Source organism: Haliotis cracherodii, unplaced genomic scaffold, assembly GCF_022045235.1.
Source record: "Haliotis cracherodii isolate W230 unplaced genomic scaffold, xgHalCrac1.p SCAF_1, whole genome shotgun sequence".
NCBI classification, from domain to species: domain Eukaryota; kingdom Metazoa; phylum Mollusca; class Gastropoda; order Lepetellida; family Haliotidae; genus Haliotis; species Haliotis cracherodii.
In genome coordinates this window covers 80388744-80408706 of record NW_027266264.1, presented here as the reverse complement: position 1 = coordinate 80408706, position 19963 = coordinate 80388744, and the positions used below count along the sequence as shown (strand labels likewise).

The 19963-nt window shown below is 37.6% G+C and overlaps 2 protein-coding genes across 4 annotated transcripts in view; one reads left to right on the top strand and one right to left on the bottom strand.

The window, feature by feature from the left end:
• Positions 1-3198, bottom strand: part of LOC139443181 (SKA complex subunit 1-like) — a 31880-nt gene extending 28682 nt beyond the window's left edge. The window contains exon 1 of the mRNA XM_071224251.1: positions 3180-3198. The gene's annotated coding sequence lies outside the window, so the exon portion shown is untranslated. The remainder of the gene's footprint in view (positions 1-3179) is intronic.
• Positions 2079-19963, top strand: part of LOC139442723 (phospholipid-transporting ATPase ID-like) — a 141408-nt gene continuing 123523 nt past the window's right edge. For 2 of the 3 annotated variants that reach the window (XM_071223641.1, XM_071223712.1), the window contains exon 1: positions 2079-2142. The gene's annotated coding sequence lies outside the window, so the exon portion shown is untranslated. Of the gene's footprint in view, positions 2143-10537; positions 10557-19963 lie in introns of those variants that run through there. The other variant, XM_071224068.1, reaches the window with a different exon arrangement.

Below are 19963 nucleotides of genomic sequence, written 5' to 3'. Positions count from 1 at the left end.
CTTAGAAAGTCACTTGGTTTACAGGATAATTTTGCCTTATTTCTGAGTCTTTCTCTGATACGGATTGCTCGTCGAATTTCGCTGTTAAACCAGGGTTTATCCCTTGGCCTTAGTATTACGTGTTGGGAGGGTACGCACTCTTTTACATATTGACCCAGTGCTAATGTTAGGGCGTCACAAGCTTCGCTGGCCGAATTGCAAGAGTCAAACATTTTTTCCCAATCTGTGGATACAATAAGCTGGTTTCGGCGTTGATAATCACCTTGCTTGTTTCGGCGTTGATATTCACCTTGCTTGTTATGTAAAACATCTCTTACATAAGACTTGGTTAAGTTCATACAATTGGATAGTCTTTTTCGGGATTAAAGCGACGGTAGTTTGATAAACTTTTGCATATTTTGCCTCGATGTGTGAGATGCGGTACGTGCTTCCGGTTTCAGAACGAGAGATAAAATTGCAAGAATCTTTATTGCTTTTCGTAATATGCATTATGTTTCTACTGAATGGTTTACCTACAATGTGTATAAGTTCATATTTTGCGTAGCATAAAATAGTTTTAATTATTCCCAGCGTTTTTTTACTTTGTTCAACTAAACAAATCGCGAGTAAGGCCACGCCCAAACGTATTTCTTAAGTTGGTCGGTTTGTCAACAACAGGTCAATGTCAGAAAGTTTCTCAAACAAAATATTTGCAAACTCGATAAAATGAGATTCTTTTTTTACAAAGATACATACATCCATGTTACTTATTATAGAAACTTAAGTTAGATGTAACTGAATGGTTATAATAGTATTACGGGATCACGATGCATGTGAAATTGTTTGTTTAGCGCCGTTGCCATGATCGTACAAATTCCATCCAATCGATGATGTTACGATTCAGAATGTTTTTGTTTACAATTAGTTTCACCGAAAGTTGCTATTTTTAAAAAAATGCCGCTCAACGTGAAGTGCCAAAACTCAACAATGACCGTTTCTGTTAGTTGTGTGCCGAGAAGTTTAGCCGAAACTTTTTTAACTCGCGATATTTTCTTTTTGAAGTTAATAAACTACTGAACGTTTTAATACTGAGCAAGCTGAGCTTGTATGCATGTCATACGTAATTTAAATGTTACGCAAAGCCTTCTCGAATGGGTTTGACATCAGATGCACGGGAAGTGACACCCCTGTCGAATGGGGACGACGTTAGCGTCGAGAGAGAGAGAGAGAGAGAGAGAGAGAGAGAGAGAGAGAGAGAGAGAGAGAGAGAGAGAGAGAGAGAGAGAGAGAGAGATTAATTTTGGTTGCTCACACATATGAGTGTGAAATAGACAACATCGGAAGCGCTCGTAAAATTTCCGGCCAATTTGTTACATGGGCGTGTACGTGTCTTGTGACAGGTTGGCCAGGACAACGAGGTGGTGACTAGAGACAATCCACCTGAATGGACTATTAATTTATTTACATACCTTTAATTTTTTCAACCTTTTTTGAACATAATTGGGTATAGATCTAATCTATCATGTCTATAAATGATTGTATTTTAAATCCGATATATTCTTTTAAATTTGGTAATTGTATATAGATCTCCTGTAAATACAATATTAAAACAAATCTTTTTTGTAGATTTTATCTCTTCCTTTGAAATATTCAAATGACTGAAATGTGTAACTTGCAGATCGATTAATGCAAATATCAGGTGAGACGTTTGAAAAGACTCATTTGTTAGTTAAATATTATTTACTAAATGGTAAACATATGATAAGGATGAGGAAGGTAACGTTTACGTTGTTAAAGCCTTAAAAGGCCTTATATAGTACAAAGCTCAAAATGTTTACACGTTTCCACATCTACCTTTTGCTTTTATCGGGGACCGTTTGCATTTTGGAATTGATCTTACATTTTGAATAAACAATTCTATTGAATATGTATCGTGTTTAAGTGCACATTTGTATCACTGCCTGTGTATATATTAAAAACAGCCACAGCAGAAGTTTTCATTTTATCTTTATTTTAAATCAACGGCTTTTGTTGTGCCGTTTCTATACAAACAATGATCGGTCCCTCTGGAGGCGTCCTGAGCATCTTTCCGTGTTGATTTGCATACAAAGATGGCGACATGCTACGTTTCCGTGTGTGGGACATATAGGATAGTACTTTTCTGTGAGTAAAATAATGATCAAATATCATATTTCAGCATTTTGACAATTTATAACCACGTGTACTTGTTTCATTCTATTTGATGGGAATATTGTAAATATTTTGTTTATTTATCACACGTCTAACAGGTGTTTTCATCAACCTGGTCGATCAGTGGTGATCGTGATCGGGGTTCGTGACATCCGCGTTTGTGATTGTATATTGTCACGTTTGGTGTTTATCTGACGAGCTGGCAACGAGAAGGTTCTGCTCTAACGGAATGTTTGAAGGTGTTAACTAACTCGTGTCCAAGCAACGTGTTGAATATACTGTAATCTACCATCACAAATTAGTGAGGCTAGCGTCTGTTGGGGTAACAGATCTAAACAAGTCTGTCGTGTTGACATTGTGGCAACAACAAAATATTGTTTTAAATCAACACGACTTCCACTTCTCTTAGAGATGACATGGACGACGTGTACAGAAGGATCATGTTAGAGATAAGATTTCATGTATGACCTCTGACGAAATAATTGAGTTTTGTTTTAATTATACTCCGATGAACTCAGTTATCTGATTGAGGTGGTGTGTAATGATTTTGGTAATTTTTTTATTTTTGATCAAGTTATCAATGAAACAACCATTTATCTACATCTGTAAACAGTGTTTGTTTAAACAGCTTGCTAAAGAGAGAAGTGATCAGATACTTTATCCGATTCAACATGGCCTATTACCATGATCACAACTCTAGTTATCATATAATGGATAATGTTATTGATGCAATAAACCAGATCTGATGCCTACTTGCTCAAATGACTATTGCCTAATGTTCCCAAATTTGTACAGGGTCCAATTTACCTATAAAAACATGTACCACTGCAACCTATTATTAAAAAATGTAACTTTATGATAATGACTGCATGCACCAAATGCTTGACTGAAAATTTGTAACCCATACTTGTCCACACTTAAAATCAATATTTGAACACACTCAATGCCCCTAAAAGTTATTTAACATACTACATCACTAATATATATATAATCCCTGGAATTTGTCATACCTTCTTGGGCTTGATGCCATCAAACTGTGGGTACTTCACGAATTGTTTGCACATGTTCCTATTACCTTTTACAGCTATGCATCATTAATTCATGTGATGCTGGCAGCAGTCCAGTCTATGTTTCAACTTTGATAAATGTATGGGACCAGGGTGCAACCTGGTTTTGTTGGGCACAATTTGGTTTTCATGTCAACACACATTGAGCAAGTTAAATCAAGTTCATTAACTTGATCCCTGGTTTAGATATAGATTTCCTGATGTGCGAAGATCAATGTAAACATTTGAAGATCATTTGGCACTATCTAATAATTGTTCTTTTTTACTCAGGGGTAGTATTCAAAGCTACTTAACATGCTTAAGTGAGTGAAAATATGGAGTAATCTTCAATTATTTATATATGGCATTGTATGATAAAGAAATTCTTACCTTCGTGTATTTCTGTACAGTAAATATCATACTGCCTATTAAGATTACAAAAATATACATGATTTATCTCCTATTCCTTGTACCATGTGTACATATAATATTGTATATATAATATTTACGATACGAAAACACACTCAGCTTATAATTTCTGTGTTGACAATGTTTTTGTGATGGATAATTAAATCATGTAAATATGATTAGTTTGCTTGACATAATTACTTGTTTATTTATTAAACTTTAGACCGCCTCCACAGTATAGTGGTGAACCAGAAGGTCCGGGTTCGATCCCTGGCCGTGTCATGCCAAAAGATGTTAAAATATGGTATCTGTTGTTACCCAGCCTGGTGCCCGGCATTATGGGTCTTAAACAAGGACTGGTGGGCTCAGAGTCAGTATACTGTGTCTGAGTGGGGTTTTGATGTTAAACTGTGAAATGGTATGTCAGTGGGCTGGCACCATAAAATAAGTCCAAACCAGTTCAAACAGCTACACGTACAATAATTTTGGAGGCGACATTAAACCCCATTTCACCTCACCTTATTGAACTTTAGTGAGAAATCTTTGTAGTAGGGTTTGCGGGTAGTCTTAGGCCTTTTAGTCTTAGGCTTTTTGTAGGGGGTCATTTTTGCAAAATATTAATTGATTTCAGAATACATCCTGCTTTTAAATTCTATAATATTTTAGGTGTTTATCTTCTAGTGGGGTAATGATACTGTGATACAGTTTTGTATCCTGATATGAGGCCCACGGCACAATACATTGATACATATAGTGCATTACATTACAAGTTGTAGTGTAAAATAATGTGAATAATAACAGATTAGTTTTTATTATCAGTTATTGAACAGTAAATCAGTGATAGGCTTTGGTGATGTCCTCAACATCTTTGTAATAGAAACGTAAAGAGTTTGAGAGTAGTCGTCAAGTCTTCATTCAGTGATGTGATTCACCTGCAGAAGGAAAGAATATTAACTTAAGAAATCAATATACTGTATCGGGGTACGAATCATATCCCACCCATAAGTATTGGCTGCGTATCATATCGCGACCCCACTGTATCATTACACCTCTACTACCTAACCTCTGTTTAGGTTGAAAATGAGAAATAGATTTTGTCAGTGTAATATCATGTCATGGAAAACTTCTGAAATTAATAATGAATTAACGGGAAGCGATACTTGGATTTTGTATGTCAGCTTTATGCTGGATATCATTGGTCTTCTCGAAAGTTTGTGGCATAGCTTTTCTTGATTGGCTAGATGATGGAATTCCATGTGATGTAGATATTCAGACTGACGATATATGAATATGAATGCATCTGTTACTGTAGCTGTAGCAAATACACTGGCAGCCACTGATAGCTTTCCAGTTAGACTTTTCTTTTTTTAGACATTGGGGTTTCCTGCATTAAACAACGTTGATATTGGGCAAGGGAATATATTCTTTTCAGATTTTAATATTTGACAGTATAATGCAATAAAGTTATTGATTTTGATAAGACTGAATTATCTGCATCACAAGTGACGCAGTGGGGAAGTCATGTTGTGCATTTCCTACTTAGATTGCATTCAAATAGACAGGTTTTCTGTGTCAGGGAAAAACCTTTTTGTGTTTTGTTTGTAAAACTATTTATTTGATGAAAAAATGTCCAATAGCTTTAGCTTGCTGAGGTTGTGCATTGTTTGGACTTGGAGCAAGGTTTTTTCCCTTTTGTGATTAATATGTGTAGAAAAGTAAGTCAAGTATGATTGTTATGTAAATTAATTATGATGAGCTCATTATTTGAATACAGTGTTCCTGCTGGGGTTTGAAACTGCCAGTCCATGAGGACTGGCAACTCTAAAAATTACCAGTCCCACTTAAGTTCTGTCAGTCCCAACTTTCAACAAATTGATAAATGAATGAAAAAATTGCCTGGTTTTAATTCTTTCAACAACATGTTCAATGCAATGACTCATCTGTGAAGTAACTAAGTAAGTTCAGTCACAATTTTTCTCTTTTGTTTCGAGACTAAATCACTATAAGTATATATTTAACCTCAAAGCAAAGCAAAATGTTATTTCCTTGCACTAAAAAATAGACAGAGGAAAAATATAGTTATATGAATATCACTGATTTAATATTTATAAGGTACTTTAATTTCCAGTCCACAGGGACTGGTAGTCACATGAATTACCGGTCCAAACTTAATTTTACCGATAAGAAACTGGTAATTACCGCTAAACGGGAACACTGGAATATGGTTAGAGCTGAAGTAGACTACGTTAAAAGTTTGAAACTTCTTGAACTGTACCATATGTACTGACATGAATCTCATTGCCTTGTGGAGGATTCAGTTTCTTCAGGAGAAACTACTTTGACTTGTTATATATTCCTTGTTTATTTTGCCTCTGTGTAATCAGGGTTTCCATGCTCTGTTTTATTCATATTCTTTATTAAGTTTGTGTTTGTCAACGAAGTGGTGTTTAATTGATTTTCACCATATTTGCTTGGACAGGCAATATATAATAAAACGACATTCATTCACCTTGTTCATGGCTATGTTGCCACCCAAAAAGATCTCGTCGTCTACCTTGCAGCTATTTGGAATCAGAACTCTGCTGCCAGAACCTAGGATGTTTTTTGAAAAGGCTTTCTTGAGTAAACAACTTGTTTTATGTTTTGCCGATATTTTGGTCAGTTATGACTATAGGCAAAAAAGAAGGAGAAAATATTTAAAAAAAATGTTATGAGGGATGGATTGAGGTTAATTTCCTAAGAAAATCAATTAATGGTTCACCTAAAACCCAACATGTTTTCAGTCTTATGATTAATTTATTTGTTTCTTTTGAAAAATATGTGGTATTCTCATAAAAGTTGAAATATATATTTTCTGACCTAATAAATTTTGTGCTCATGAAAGTTTGAATTCCACATATTGCCAGTGTAAGCTAATATGGCTGGGTCTGTGTTCTGATGTATTGATGTAGACTATCTGGCTGCCGTCTGACTGATGTTACACACACAAGATAAACAGGATATCTTAGCATATCCTGCATCGCATTCTCATGATGATGCACACAGTGAGTGAAGCATACACAATGAGCATGAAGAAGGATGTGTGTTGGTTCTGTCCAATCAGGGGCGATGGGGTAGCCTTGTGGTTAAAGCGTTCTCTCGTCTCACTGAAGACCCGGGTTCGATTCCCCATATGGATACAATGTGTGAAGCCCAATTCTGGTGCCCCCGGCTGTGATATTGCTGGAATATTGCTTAAGGCGGAGTAAAAACTAGACTCATTTACTGACTCAGACTCAAGTCTATAGACCACAACAGACATTTCAGAACAGTGAAAACCCTAAATGAGGACCCACTCTGTCAGGGTGTATTTGATGCAGCATTTTCAAGCAACTTGATATAAATAAGTAGTTATCCATGAACATGAACAAGCTTCATGGCAATTCCAATCTCATTAAAATCAGATCTTAGTTCTCTCTATCGCTAAACAAAGATCTGAGGACATCTCATTACGGGTCATGTTAGAATGACCTTTCATCCAACCAATCAGACCGTCGCTTACCAGATCGTGAAAGTGACAGTCGGAATGTGTTTTCTGATCATACAACCACAAAATATTTAACACGGGGTATTCCGAATGACAGTTACGGATTTTATGAGTATATCCATACAATCTAGGTCATCTATAAGCCATTCCAGAATGTTCTTCTTATCAGTTTTAATATTTTTTTGAGAATATGTCAAAATATGTTTTTCGAAAGTAGTCGCCAGTTTGAAACTAGTGTCATCATGGTCATAAAGCTCGAGAAAGCTGCCTTCTGATTGGCTAATGTTGATTTCTTGTCAGTCAAAATTAACGAAAGGTCGTTCTAACGTGACCCGTAATGGGATGTCCTCAGATCTTTGTTTAGCGGTAGCGAAAACTAAGATCTGATTTTAATGAGATTGTGACAATTCTTTCATTGTAGACCAATGAATGTTCTGCCCTTTCATAGTGCAAGAACACTAATGATGGAACATGTGGATGGAGGTACAGAACAGACTTATTACATTTTAAAAGCCTGAAAGAATTGACATTGTTTTTTTTAATGATAAGTCTGATTTTGAGTTATCATGATCATTATTCCATGTGGCAAAAATAATTCTTACAGTGGGGTTTGTTTCACTTAAAGCACTATTGATGTGTGGGTGTTTGATTTCCTTCCATGGTCAATGTTGTTATGGTCTATCGTTCCTCAGCTACATTCACTGGTTCGTCTTCTGTGATTTGGTTAAGTGGTGTTTTGACACAATGCTTGTAAATAATATTATTGATGAATAAGCTATTTAAGCTTGTAAAGAGAACAGGAAGCAATATCTGTTGCCACAGCGCCAGTATTTCATGGGCCATCAAACATTTCCAAAACACAATCATCTAGGATTGATTCCCTTGGGAGGCTGACGTCATCTGCGTCTGTCAGGGCCATTCTGTGTTGTACAGATGTGATTAGGTGATGACTGTGTGTAGGTCAATATCATGTACGTGCTGTATGCTACCAACAGTAACACGATGTAGGCTGAGGAATCCTGATGTCCTGTGAAGGTATACTTACTAAGTAAGTGTTAGCCTAGTGGTTAAAGCATTTACTCGTCACGCCGAAGACCCAGGTTCGATTCCCAACATGGGTACAATGTGTGTCCCCCCACCATGATAATGCTGGAATATTGCTAAAAGCGGCGTAAAACAATACTCACTCACTCTGATGTAGTATGCAATGTTATGTAGTATGCAATGTTAGTTGCATTTCTTTACTGTGCCAGGATCTGCCGCTGTGGATACTAGGGCTGTAATGATTCACCGATACCTACAATATCATCAACACTTAGGTACACACGATACTTGAATCGTCAGTTTGTGAGATCATGAAAATCTATAAAAAGAAGAGGAACTATTTGAGTTACCTCCTATAATGGCAGAAGTGGCTTTGCCCACCTGTAAGCATGACAGAACACAAGACATGGCAGCTGAGGACACGCTGACTATCTGTGACATTTAGTATCCATCCCTTCATTTAAAATTGTTTTGTTCTTGTGGTTTTCTTTGTTAAGGCTTTTGAAATAACGATAAATAAATGAGGTTTTAGAGCTGTATTTCAGTGATTTCATCATTTCTTACTATTTGATGTGGTGTATCGTGATGCCAGTTGTATCATCAGTTTGTATCGTGATACGAATTGTATCCCAAGATACCATGCGATACTCAGCTCTAGCATGTCTAGTGGATACCAGATTCCCTGTGATTTAATTGGTTTTGCAGAGTGTAAACTTGTGAATGCATCAGCAGTGATCAGGTTAATGTGCAAGATAATCGGTTCAATGCTGAGATAACATTGTGCATATTTCAACACATTCAGATAACATTTTGAAAAAGATATGATATGAAATGTTTTCTTTTTTCTCCACCTACTGAACAGAATTTTCATAAATAATTTGTGAACTAAGAAGTACAAAATGTCATGCCACAGTAATTTGCCATGGGCTAGTAGTATTTGAAGGATAGCAATTCTAATTTTTGTTTTTAGAAATGACAATTTTGCACTGGCTGAAAGGGTTGAATTACAGCTGAGATTACTAAAAATGTCTTGGTAATGCCACATTTGCCTCGGCGGCCGTGGGGTCTAAAATATCTACGGCCAATAGCAATTATAGGGCTGTTGCACCTTTCCCATGGTCACATACTGTAACAGTCACATTTGTTAGGGAAGCAGCACGGCATATTTTGAATTTGTGGAGACAGAAAACTTGCGGCTGCCGTACGGCCTTTCAAGTGAGGACACGCGGTCGTCTTAGGGCGTCCCTGCGGTGGCCGTAGGTTTTTGTCGAATACCAAGGCAGACGCATGGTAGATGTAAGTTAGGTTTATGGCGCCCGCAAGGGGGTTGCAGGGGGAACATACGGTGATCGTGCAGCCAGACTGACGCTACCACGACACACCTGAAGTATATAAGGAGGGGTTTGCCATACACATCAGACATTCACACGTAATGTCACAACAGATATTTCATTACAAAGTTTCACAAGTTTTGCACCATGCCTCCCCAATTGTTTTGGGGTCGGCAAAAGTCAACTGTAATTCATAAGACCCAAGGGCAGCCGCACAGCAAATACAAGGCCACAGTACGCCCGATGTATTGGCGCCGTGCAACGGCATGATCTACGGCGTGTCTAATTGCTACGGTGAACCTAGAAATTAAAAAAGTTATAATCTCGCACTATAGTCCCATGGCAACCCCAAGGCCTGTAAAAGATATGAAGACACCCTAGGGCGACCCTGAGGCCACTGCAGATCTTCTGTGGCTGCCGCAGGTATCTCTCGATTTCGGGGGCTATCCTAGCCGTTGAGAAAACGTGACTCAGGCATAAGCAGTAGATATACAGCCTGTCAACATGGTAAGGAAAAGACCATTCTGACTTTACACCTGTACAGTACACGTTCTGAAGGAATTGTCATGTGTGTATTATGACAGCATAATTCGAAATATTACATGTTGATGGCTTTAGAAGTAAATGAGTTTTCAGGTATCATATTCTGATTATATGAAAAGTAATATTTCCCTTATGTTACAAGTATATTTTTAAACATTTTAAAAGTCAACAGAATTGCAACAAAGTGCAGAATAAATGATCGATGATTCATCTCATCTTTGTGTTTTCAGAGATTAGTCCTATACGTCTTGGGTGTTTGAAATGAAGAATATATATTAATTATGACTATGATATTGATATGACTACCGTGTGTTTGGGGTCAAACACGCTGGTGGGTATGGTGATGTAAATAATTTCACCTTCCACATGTGTGCGATCAATAGTGGATATGAACACGGTGACAGATGTCTGATAGGGAGGTGTCGGCTTCTATACGTACATTCAGATACAGGCACAGGCAGCTGAAACATGGACTGCAGGCTCTCTTGTGTAAGTGCATTTCTGTCAATATGCCTTGCCCAACTTGTTGATGATAACATTGCCAATAACGTCAGTGAGTGAAATCAGTAACTTGTACGTAGGTATTTATTGTGTAGACAGCTGCTGTAATATAGCTCCATATTCTTGCAGCAATGTGCCCTACTGGAGGGCTGTTGTGTTGAGTGCAGTTTGTCCTTCATGTATGTAGGCTGAAGGGTTGGCTTGGTTAGAAATATTTTTTTAAACTCCATGGTTTAGTTAGAAAGCAACTGTTAGGGATGCTGTGTTAGGTACTGTACATCGAGACATAGACTTGCAGGAGTCTCTAAGGCAATAATTATTAGTTCCAATCATAAGTTCTAGATTATGTAAATAATAAAAATAAGTTGTCCCTATTAGCATGATTAGAAACTGGAGTCCACATATCTAGACTTCCCTATTAGGAGGATAGAATTACTACACATCCATGGACTTTTCTTTCAGTACAGCCTTGGAGCAAGGCTAATCGAGACATTGATATGTTATAAACTTTTGAAAGGTGGTATCAAGCATTGTGATGTGCAGGTGGTAAGACTCTTGGAGACCAAACACAGGTCTTATACATACCAGTTAAACAATATATGATCATCTGCAAAACATTGTCTGTAACACTCTCTGCGTAAAAAAATATAGGGACCATCAAAGTACATGCTGCCATATGTGCTCGTTTTGTCATGAAAAGTGAGACCCATAAACAGATTGACCCGTGAAGGTCAGGGGTAGAATAGGTCTTCAGCAATCCACACTTGCCGTAAGAGGCTATTATGCTTGTCATAAGAGGCAACTAACGGGATCAGGTGGTCAGGCTCACTGTTTTGGTTGATGCATGTCATTGTATCCCAATTGCGTGGATCGATGCTCATGATGTCAATCACTAGAATCTCTAGTCCAGACTCGATTATTTACAGACCACCGTCACATAGTTGGAATATTGCTGAGTGTGGCTTTAAACAAACAAACAAACAAACAAACAAACAACCAAACAAACAGTAAACAGATAGGGCTTGTCTGGTAAACAGACAAGACAGGGGGCACGGGTGGCCCAATCGTCTTAGGCGCCATGATTCGCTGTGCAGAGTTGCATCCCTTGGGCACGCCAGAAACCTATGATTGTGGGTTCGAATCCTGGTTCACCCTGATTATGTTTCAAGGTTTGTCCTCCCACATTAAGGTGATGCGCCGTAATATAACAGGAATACTGTTAAAAGCAGCGTTAAACCTAACTCACTCACTCACTCACTCACTCACTCGATCAAACATGTCAAACAATAGTAGATCAAACCTTGGTTACAGTAACATGTCATACAAAGGTATCATTATTTCGTGGAGCACTGTTAATTATTAGACTATCACTTGTCATAGAGTGATTGGAAACGTGGATACAGTCAAGTCTCGTTAATCCTACACTCATTAATCTAACAGTCGGCTTTATCTGACACTAACAATGGGAAATGATTGAATCTGTGCTGTTTAGACATAATAATCCGACAGTTTCGCACTCCGACACCGACACACCTCATTTGCAATGAATTACCGAAATCACTCTTGAGTCCGACACAGTGATCAGCGTACTGGTCATCTACCCGTAAGTACACAGCCTGTGTTTTGATGCGAGATGAGTCTGCTGGTAGCAGCATATTACAATGGCTACAGAGATAAACTTGTTTAACATGAAACAATTAATGCTTTAAATGAAGAAAACAGGATTAATCACATGCTTAGATTACCTCAATCTCATTAAAATCAGATACAAGTTCTCAACATCGTCAAGGACATCCCATTACAGGTCACATCAGAACAACCTTTCACGAACTATGACCAACCAATGAAATGACTAACAGGAAGTCAACGTTAGCCACTAAAGAAGCAGCTTCTTTAGCTTTGCTGTACCAGTTTCAAACTGGTGACTATCCTTTTTAAAGTATTTTGAATTATGTAATATAACAATATGAATATTTCATTTTTTATTACGTGTTTGTATCGTTACCTATCGTGCAGTTGTCCGATTTTCAATCATGAACGTTGATACTACTTAATTTCGTTTATCCGACATACTAGTTAATCCGACATAATCATATGCAACCAACGATGCCGAATTAACGGGACTTGACTGTGTTAAGGATTGGATAGAAATCATTGGATTCACAAACCTGTTCCTTGATCATATATTTAGCAATGTTCGTAATGCAGCAAGTCTAGCTGGGTGGTTCTGTGGTGTTGTCACACATAAACAGATGCAGCCAACAGCAACAGACCTTAACATGCTTGACAAACGTTTTATCTTTGTTGACATAGCATATGGATTGATGTTATTCATGTGTAGAAATCACAATCTTATAACATGAAAGTGTTGTTTGTTCTGTTTCGCCATGGCGACAAAGAACAATGTGTTTTGTTAACTATTTCACATTGTCCAATTCCTCTTCTTTGAAGATTACTCTAGTGCCTAGTTACCATTGTTACAGAGGGAGAATGTGTGCACGTTCTTTTGAAATAGGTATGACACAGATTTTGAATAATTTCAGTTTGTTTTTTATATGACAAATATATGTCACTTTGATGCCTATGATGTCACTAAAGCTGTGTTTCACTCACTCATGAACGATTGAACTCACGAACCATGCGAATCATGGCATGGTAGAATATGTCCATATATTTGCATGGTATGGCATGGTATGGCATGGTAGAATATTTCCATATATTTGCATGGTATGGCATGGTAGAATATTTCCAGATATTTGCATGGCATGGCATGGCATGGCATGGTATGGCATGGTAGAATATTTCCATATATTTGCATGGTATGGCATGGTAGAATATTTCCAGATATTTGCATGGCATGGCATGGCATGGTATGGCATGGTAGAATATTTCCATATATATTCTTGTCAACATGGTCAATGTAACACAAAGTCACCTTTTTCTTGTCCAAAACATTTAATATTCATCATTGAATATCTTTCACACCAATGGACATCCTTTCTCTGGATGGCCATGACCTTGACCTCATTCTGAGTAGACAAGTGTATATGCAAGTTGGTCAGGCTGGCTATTTTGATAAGCATGATTAGAATTGATCAGCTAGTTATATCTCATCCAATAAGTCATCTTCACCCGAGTCCAGACAGACCTTTTAGGAACAAGACCCTGGAGTGGTCCCTGCTTCAACCTCATTGCTTGACAGGGTTTATGAGCTGCAACGCCAAGTGCTAACTGTGATTATGTTCTGATACGTCTTGATACAATGTACATGAAAGTGAGGCTGAGTGAATCATGATGTGGTCAGACAACTACTGAATTGGAATATTACTTTATCTTTTGCCATTTCCCCACTTTGAAATGTCATTACTTCCTTGCGTGGTGACGTTATCAAATTATTAACATGGTTTGTAGCAACCTTGGCCTAGTTTGCATTCACATTGGTTGTTTTTGATTGGCAGCTTGTGATAGCAACAATATCAAAAAGTTATTCAGATGGAATGGGGATGCCATATGTTTTGTTCAGAGGGAAATAGCGACACGTTTTGTTCAGATGGAAATAGTGACACAGGTTTTGTTCAGATGGAAATAGCGACACAGGTTTTGTTCACATGGAAATAGTGACACAGGTTTTGTTCAGATGGAAATAGCGTTCACAGGTTTTGTTTAGATGAAATAGCAACACAGGTTTTGTTCACATGGAAATAGCAACAGAGGTTTTATTCACATGGAAATAGCGACACAGGTTTTGTTTAGATGGAAATAGCGACACAGGTTTAGTTTAGATGGAAATAGCGACAGAGGTTTTGTTCAGATGGAAATAGCGACACAAGTTTTGTTCAGATGGAAATAGCGACAGAGGTTTTGTTTAGATGGAAATAGCGACACAGGTTTTGTTTAGATGGAAATAGCGACACAGGTTTTGTTTAGATGGAAATAGCAACACAGGTTTTGTTCAGATGGAAATAGCAACACAACATGTTATGCTCAGTTTAAGATAAAGTATTATCAGGATTGACTGAGGTTCATGATGATTTCTTGAGGTTAGAGTGGTGTCCCTTAGCTGCCAGGATCTGCTGATTGTTGCTTTGTATCTCACATTAACCCTGAGTATGATTCTTGGTTTGTCATCATGATACTTTAGGTTTTACCAGAATGTTCAATGTGTATGACCTGCATCACTGGGACTTTTTGCCACAGTTTTCTGCTATGTTACAAGTGACGTACTATTGGAAGGAAAGTTGGGTGCAACTGACGTACTTCAAGTGACCTACTCTTGGAAGCCTGTCCAGAAAAAATTAAACATGAAAATGTGTTTTTGGTAATATAGACCTTCTTAAACAATAAAATATGTTATAAATAATTTCCATATCTACATCACTATCAGTGATTCAAGAAGCCAGCTGCAGTTTTAACTCTATGGCAGAATGACTTTCATATAAATAAATAATTGACATTGCTGTTTATTTATATATTTTTTCGACTGACCTTGTGTGGAATAAATCCATGAAACATAAAATTAATAATGTGTAGCCTTACATATTTCAAGTGAAAGCAGCATGTGTGAACATGTTTTACATCTGTAATCACTTGGTTCCATAGCTTATTCAGAACAGATGTCCATGTAGTTAGCGTGCTTAGGTTAGACTTTTTATATTCTGGGTTTACAATCCACCGAATTAATTAATAAAATGCAATGTGTTTTAGTTTTGCTGACCATTAATATACTTGTAGTTTGTTTATTTAATATTATTAATACCTGTTGAAAATTGATCTTAAATGCTTCAAAACAAATTATGACGAATCATGAAAGATTTGTGTCTGTAACAGTAGAGTGTAAACTATTGATTTGTACTTTTCTCTATTCCTCCTGCTCCTACTTTTGTGTCCTACCTACTTAACATTTATAGGAAATATAAAAATATACTTGAAATTAGAACTTAAAAAATAATAAATTTGACCTACCGGCCTGAATTTTGGGGCCCAAAGTCCATAAACCCCCACCTTACAAGTCTGGCCTCAGATGATGCCAAACCTTGTTTAAGCTGGGTGGCTTCTTATCATGTGTTTCTACCATCTTACCCGAAAGTAAATATACAGTTGGTAGTGATAGAGGTAGTGTAAACTGCATCTTGTTTGAAATACTTATTCAAGGTTCACTTTGGATGAGATAGGAGAATACGTGTTTGGAAGTCAGGGTTGAAGGATCCCTTATAAGTCCTGTTAATCCGACATGGTTGGTTGCATATGATTATGTCAGATTAACAAGTATTTCAGACAAATGAAACGTTATGGATCGAAAATCGGACAACTACACGATAGATAATGAAACAAGTATCCTCAGTGGTAGCGAGAACTTAGAACTGATTCGAACGAGATTGAGGTAATCTAGACATGTGATTAACCCTGTCTTGTTTATTTAAAGGATCAAATTTCTGTGCAGCCATTGTAATATGCAGTCACTAGCTGACTCGTCTTGCATAAAAAAACGGTGCTGTGTACTTGCAGGCAGATGACCACGGAGTGCACTAAATACTGTGTCACATTAATGCCTGGTAATGAGTAAATCAGCAATTTGTCGCAAATTAGGTGTGTTGGAGTGTGAGACTGTCGGATTAACTGGTCGACTTGGCACAATTTAATTGGTCCCCATCATTAGTGTCGGATAAAACCGATTGTCGGATTAACTAGACTTGACTTTATACTACTAAAATAAAGTTAAGGAACACTTGATTCTTTCATGTTACTATAAAGGCTGTTATAGTAGGAAAGAATTGGGTGGTCCTTAACCTTGAACATGTCCCTGGTAGTCACTTTGCTAATACAACAGGCAGACCACGTCCACACATAGATCTTCATCATATTTAACCCATTTGTAGTTGTATATATATACATATATATGATAGTTAAGCGATAAATCTCAAAGAACAATGAAGAACAAAATGTGTTTGTTTTTTTCATGATGAAACATTGCTATTTCTTGACTTCATTTCTGGAGATTCGAACATGCGCTCGTGACTTAGTGACGTTGTATATTGGATGATGTTATTTTTGAGAGGGGAGTGTCCGTCCTTGTCCCACATTGCAAAAGACAGATTCTATTGAGGGAGTAATCATTATTAAAATATGGGTAAATATTTCTAAAGCTTGTACATTTTAATAACATCCTTAAAGAGACTGTACATAATGTTGATATCTCATATAAGAAACAAACGACTTGTGGTCGTTGTTCATCGTACAATAAAACACTGCAGTGAGAATAAACCACTTGGTGCTGTGCCCCTCATGGCTTATTCTCCCTGCAGTGTTTTATTGTATGATAAACAACTCCCACTCCTCCTTTGCTTCTCAAGCATACAACACATACAGATCATGTGGTGTGATATAACATGTGCATCTGATACATTTACATTGATCTGGACACATACACATCTGGGTTGCAGGACCTGGACTTAAAGACTTCAGCCTAAAGTCATCCTGGAAGATGTTTTCTTTCAATTTCACTTCTACATCAGCAGTTGCCAGGGAGGGTTGTTGTTGCTGCTTCAGGTTATGATAATACATGATGGCGGGGCACTGGTTTAGATCAATACACTAGGAACATATATTGTTTGTCTTGAGATTATTGTAAATAAATCATATTTGATTAAGTTTTTAGATCCGTGCCAGTCTTGGAGAAAGCCATTTGCTGTCGATATGAGCAGTCTGATGAGTCAGGCGTCCTCCAAGCTGTTACTACCACGAAAATATATGACTTAACATATGTCATGTGTCATGTTACACAAATATAGAGAGAAGAGCATGTGAAACTAAGTTTTAAATATTTTAAAAATATTTGGACAGCACTGAGTCTGGCTCTGGGTCTGGGTCTTATCAGTGGCTGTAGAAAGCCATACTTCTTATATTTTATGGATTACAGATTCTTTTGGTTGGGTACTAGGTCGAAATAAAAAGATACTTAAAGATCAAGTTTGGTTTGCTTTATTAATTTATCTGTTATTATACATGCTCTGCTTTTTGTCATGGTTTAAGGGGCTGGATGTATCATGCATATCATGTAATAAAGTATACACGTACTTGAACACTGCATGCTCCTCAAGTTTGTCAATTTTCCAAAGGTCACAGATCCCTGCTTATTTTACTGACTTGTTTTTTTGTGGATATACCTCTATGGCATCATGTATTGTCCACAAGGAAAGATTTCACTATTTAGCAATTCCTTCTATGTGCATCTTCCTGAGGCAAGAGAGTTAACTGACTTTAAAAGTCCAGTTTCCACCCTTGCCGAACTAGGCTGGAATTGCAGGGCTCGATCGTAGCGCCACCAGTGGCTATTATGAGTTATGTCCCTTCTATGCTTCTCCTATGGACCAATCACATACCACCTCTCGTATCACTTGCATTTGCTTCAAACTACATGGCGGCGCCCAGTCAAGATGATCTGATCGATAATCGAGATCTATGTTGTGATAAAATGAGTGCATCAAATCACGTGAGCACTTTGATTAAGAACATGAAAAGATTTGGAAAATATCTGTTGACGGTGCAAATGATTTGCAAATCCTGCAATCGACCGAAATCTGCATGACACTTTACAAACCGGATTTCGATTTCGTTGCGCTATTGTGATTGGACTATAATGCATAGACTCATTATGCCAAAACGTAACTCAATAATACCAGCCTAGTTCGGCAAGGGTGGAAACTGGACTTTTATAGTAAGTTAACTCACTTGCCTCGGGAAGATGTTTATGTGAGGCTTAGAACTTATCAATCAACCCTCGTACCATAGGATTTCTTCTTTGGGTGGAAGGCATACTAGTATTTTAATAGTTTTAACGTCTTGTAGTCACTACTCCACACACCCTCCAATCGTCACTAGTGATATGGGCATGTTGGTAACTTACCTTGACTATCATTGGTGGGAATAGTGCAAGTTCTAGTCCTGCATGAAGTTGGTGTAGCTTACCTCGCTCCCAATACAGATAACTTTGATGAGGATGAAGGGTATTGATAAGTTTCAGCATGTCTTCAGCTTGTTCCCAGAACACTGTAACAGTCAACTCGGAGTCGGACACAAGACAACCCTTACTGTAAACCAGGGGACCGGAAAATTTAAAATCCCAATCGAACATTTGCATTAAAGCCACGTTCCCTACCAATAGCGTTTGGCAGATCCGCTCTACTGATCTGCATCGGTCAACTGGCTGTCGTCACGCTTTCGCTACTTGTCTGAGGTTACGTATCGTAGCATTGTGAGGATAATGAGGTACATCGATGATGCAAGGTATTTATGTACAGTTGGAAACACCTTTCACTCAAATTAAAGATGTTCTCAGTAATTAATCCTCGATTAATCAGTGTCAGCTTGGTTATATCCCATTAGTTAGACGTCCCATTAGTTAGACGTCCCAATTGATAGACATTTTTATTTAGGCAAAGAGGGAATATACCTACAGGTGTAATGGATCAGTCCTAAGTAGATTAAAGTATTGGGTAGGGATAGGGGACCCCCAGTTTAGGGAGTATATATGTTACGATTTGATCAGTTGAAGGAGTTGAGTTTAGATTATCTACTCATCAAACAAATAAATATGATCCTGCGGTACGTATCATTATCAGTATCGATATGGCTGGTTTAAGGAAAGTAGAGTACATCACCTCTCGGCGTGGAAGTAAGCAGTTGATATTAGATGGATATATTTACAACAGAAACCGCGAGAGGCAAACCTGCACACATTGGAGATGTGTCGTCAAGACGTGCAATGAGAAATGTACGACTGTCGGTGATAAATAAACTGTAACAGTTATTAAATGTAAAGTGTACATTACCAAAAACTGTCACAAAGTGTTGTTACAAACTGTATAAAATTAATCAAATGTAAAGTGTCATTAAATGTTAAGCATAATATTAAAGTATCTATTTAAAGCTACTTTGCTTTGTTTGTCAGATCTTATCTGGACTATTCCATTTTAAAGTCTGAGGTAACAAGCATGAGGATTAGTGTGCACTCAACCGTTTAAAGTGTTGTTATAAGCTGTCTAACTATTGGGACGTCTAACTAATGGGAGGACACCGTCAACTCAGTTTATTGCCTATTACAGTGATTGACTGATTGGACTATCATGTAGGTACAATGTATTTACAGCAATCAAAGAAACAAAGCTTGTCAGTGTAGATAATCTTCATTGTGTTACAACTGCAGACAGAAACTGCTCAGTCCTAACTGTTGATCATGTCCGGTCAAAATTTAAGAATGTCCGGACAATACTTTTGACGGTTTCCGGACCCCTGCTGTAAACCCAGGGGAGACACCTGTGTTTGGTGACATCCAACCTCATTTTGGACTTGTAGTTACGTGAAATAACTAGATATGAGAATAAAATGACTAGTCTGCC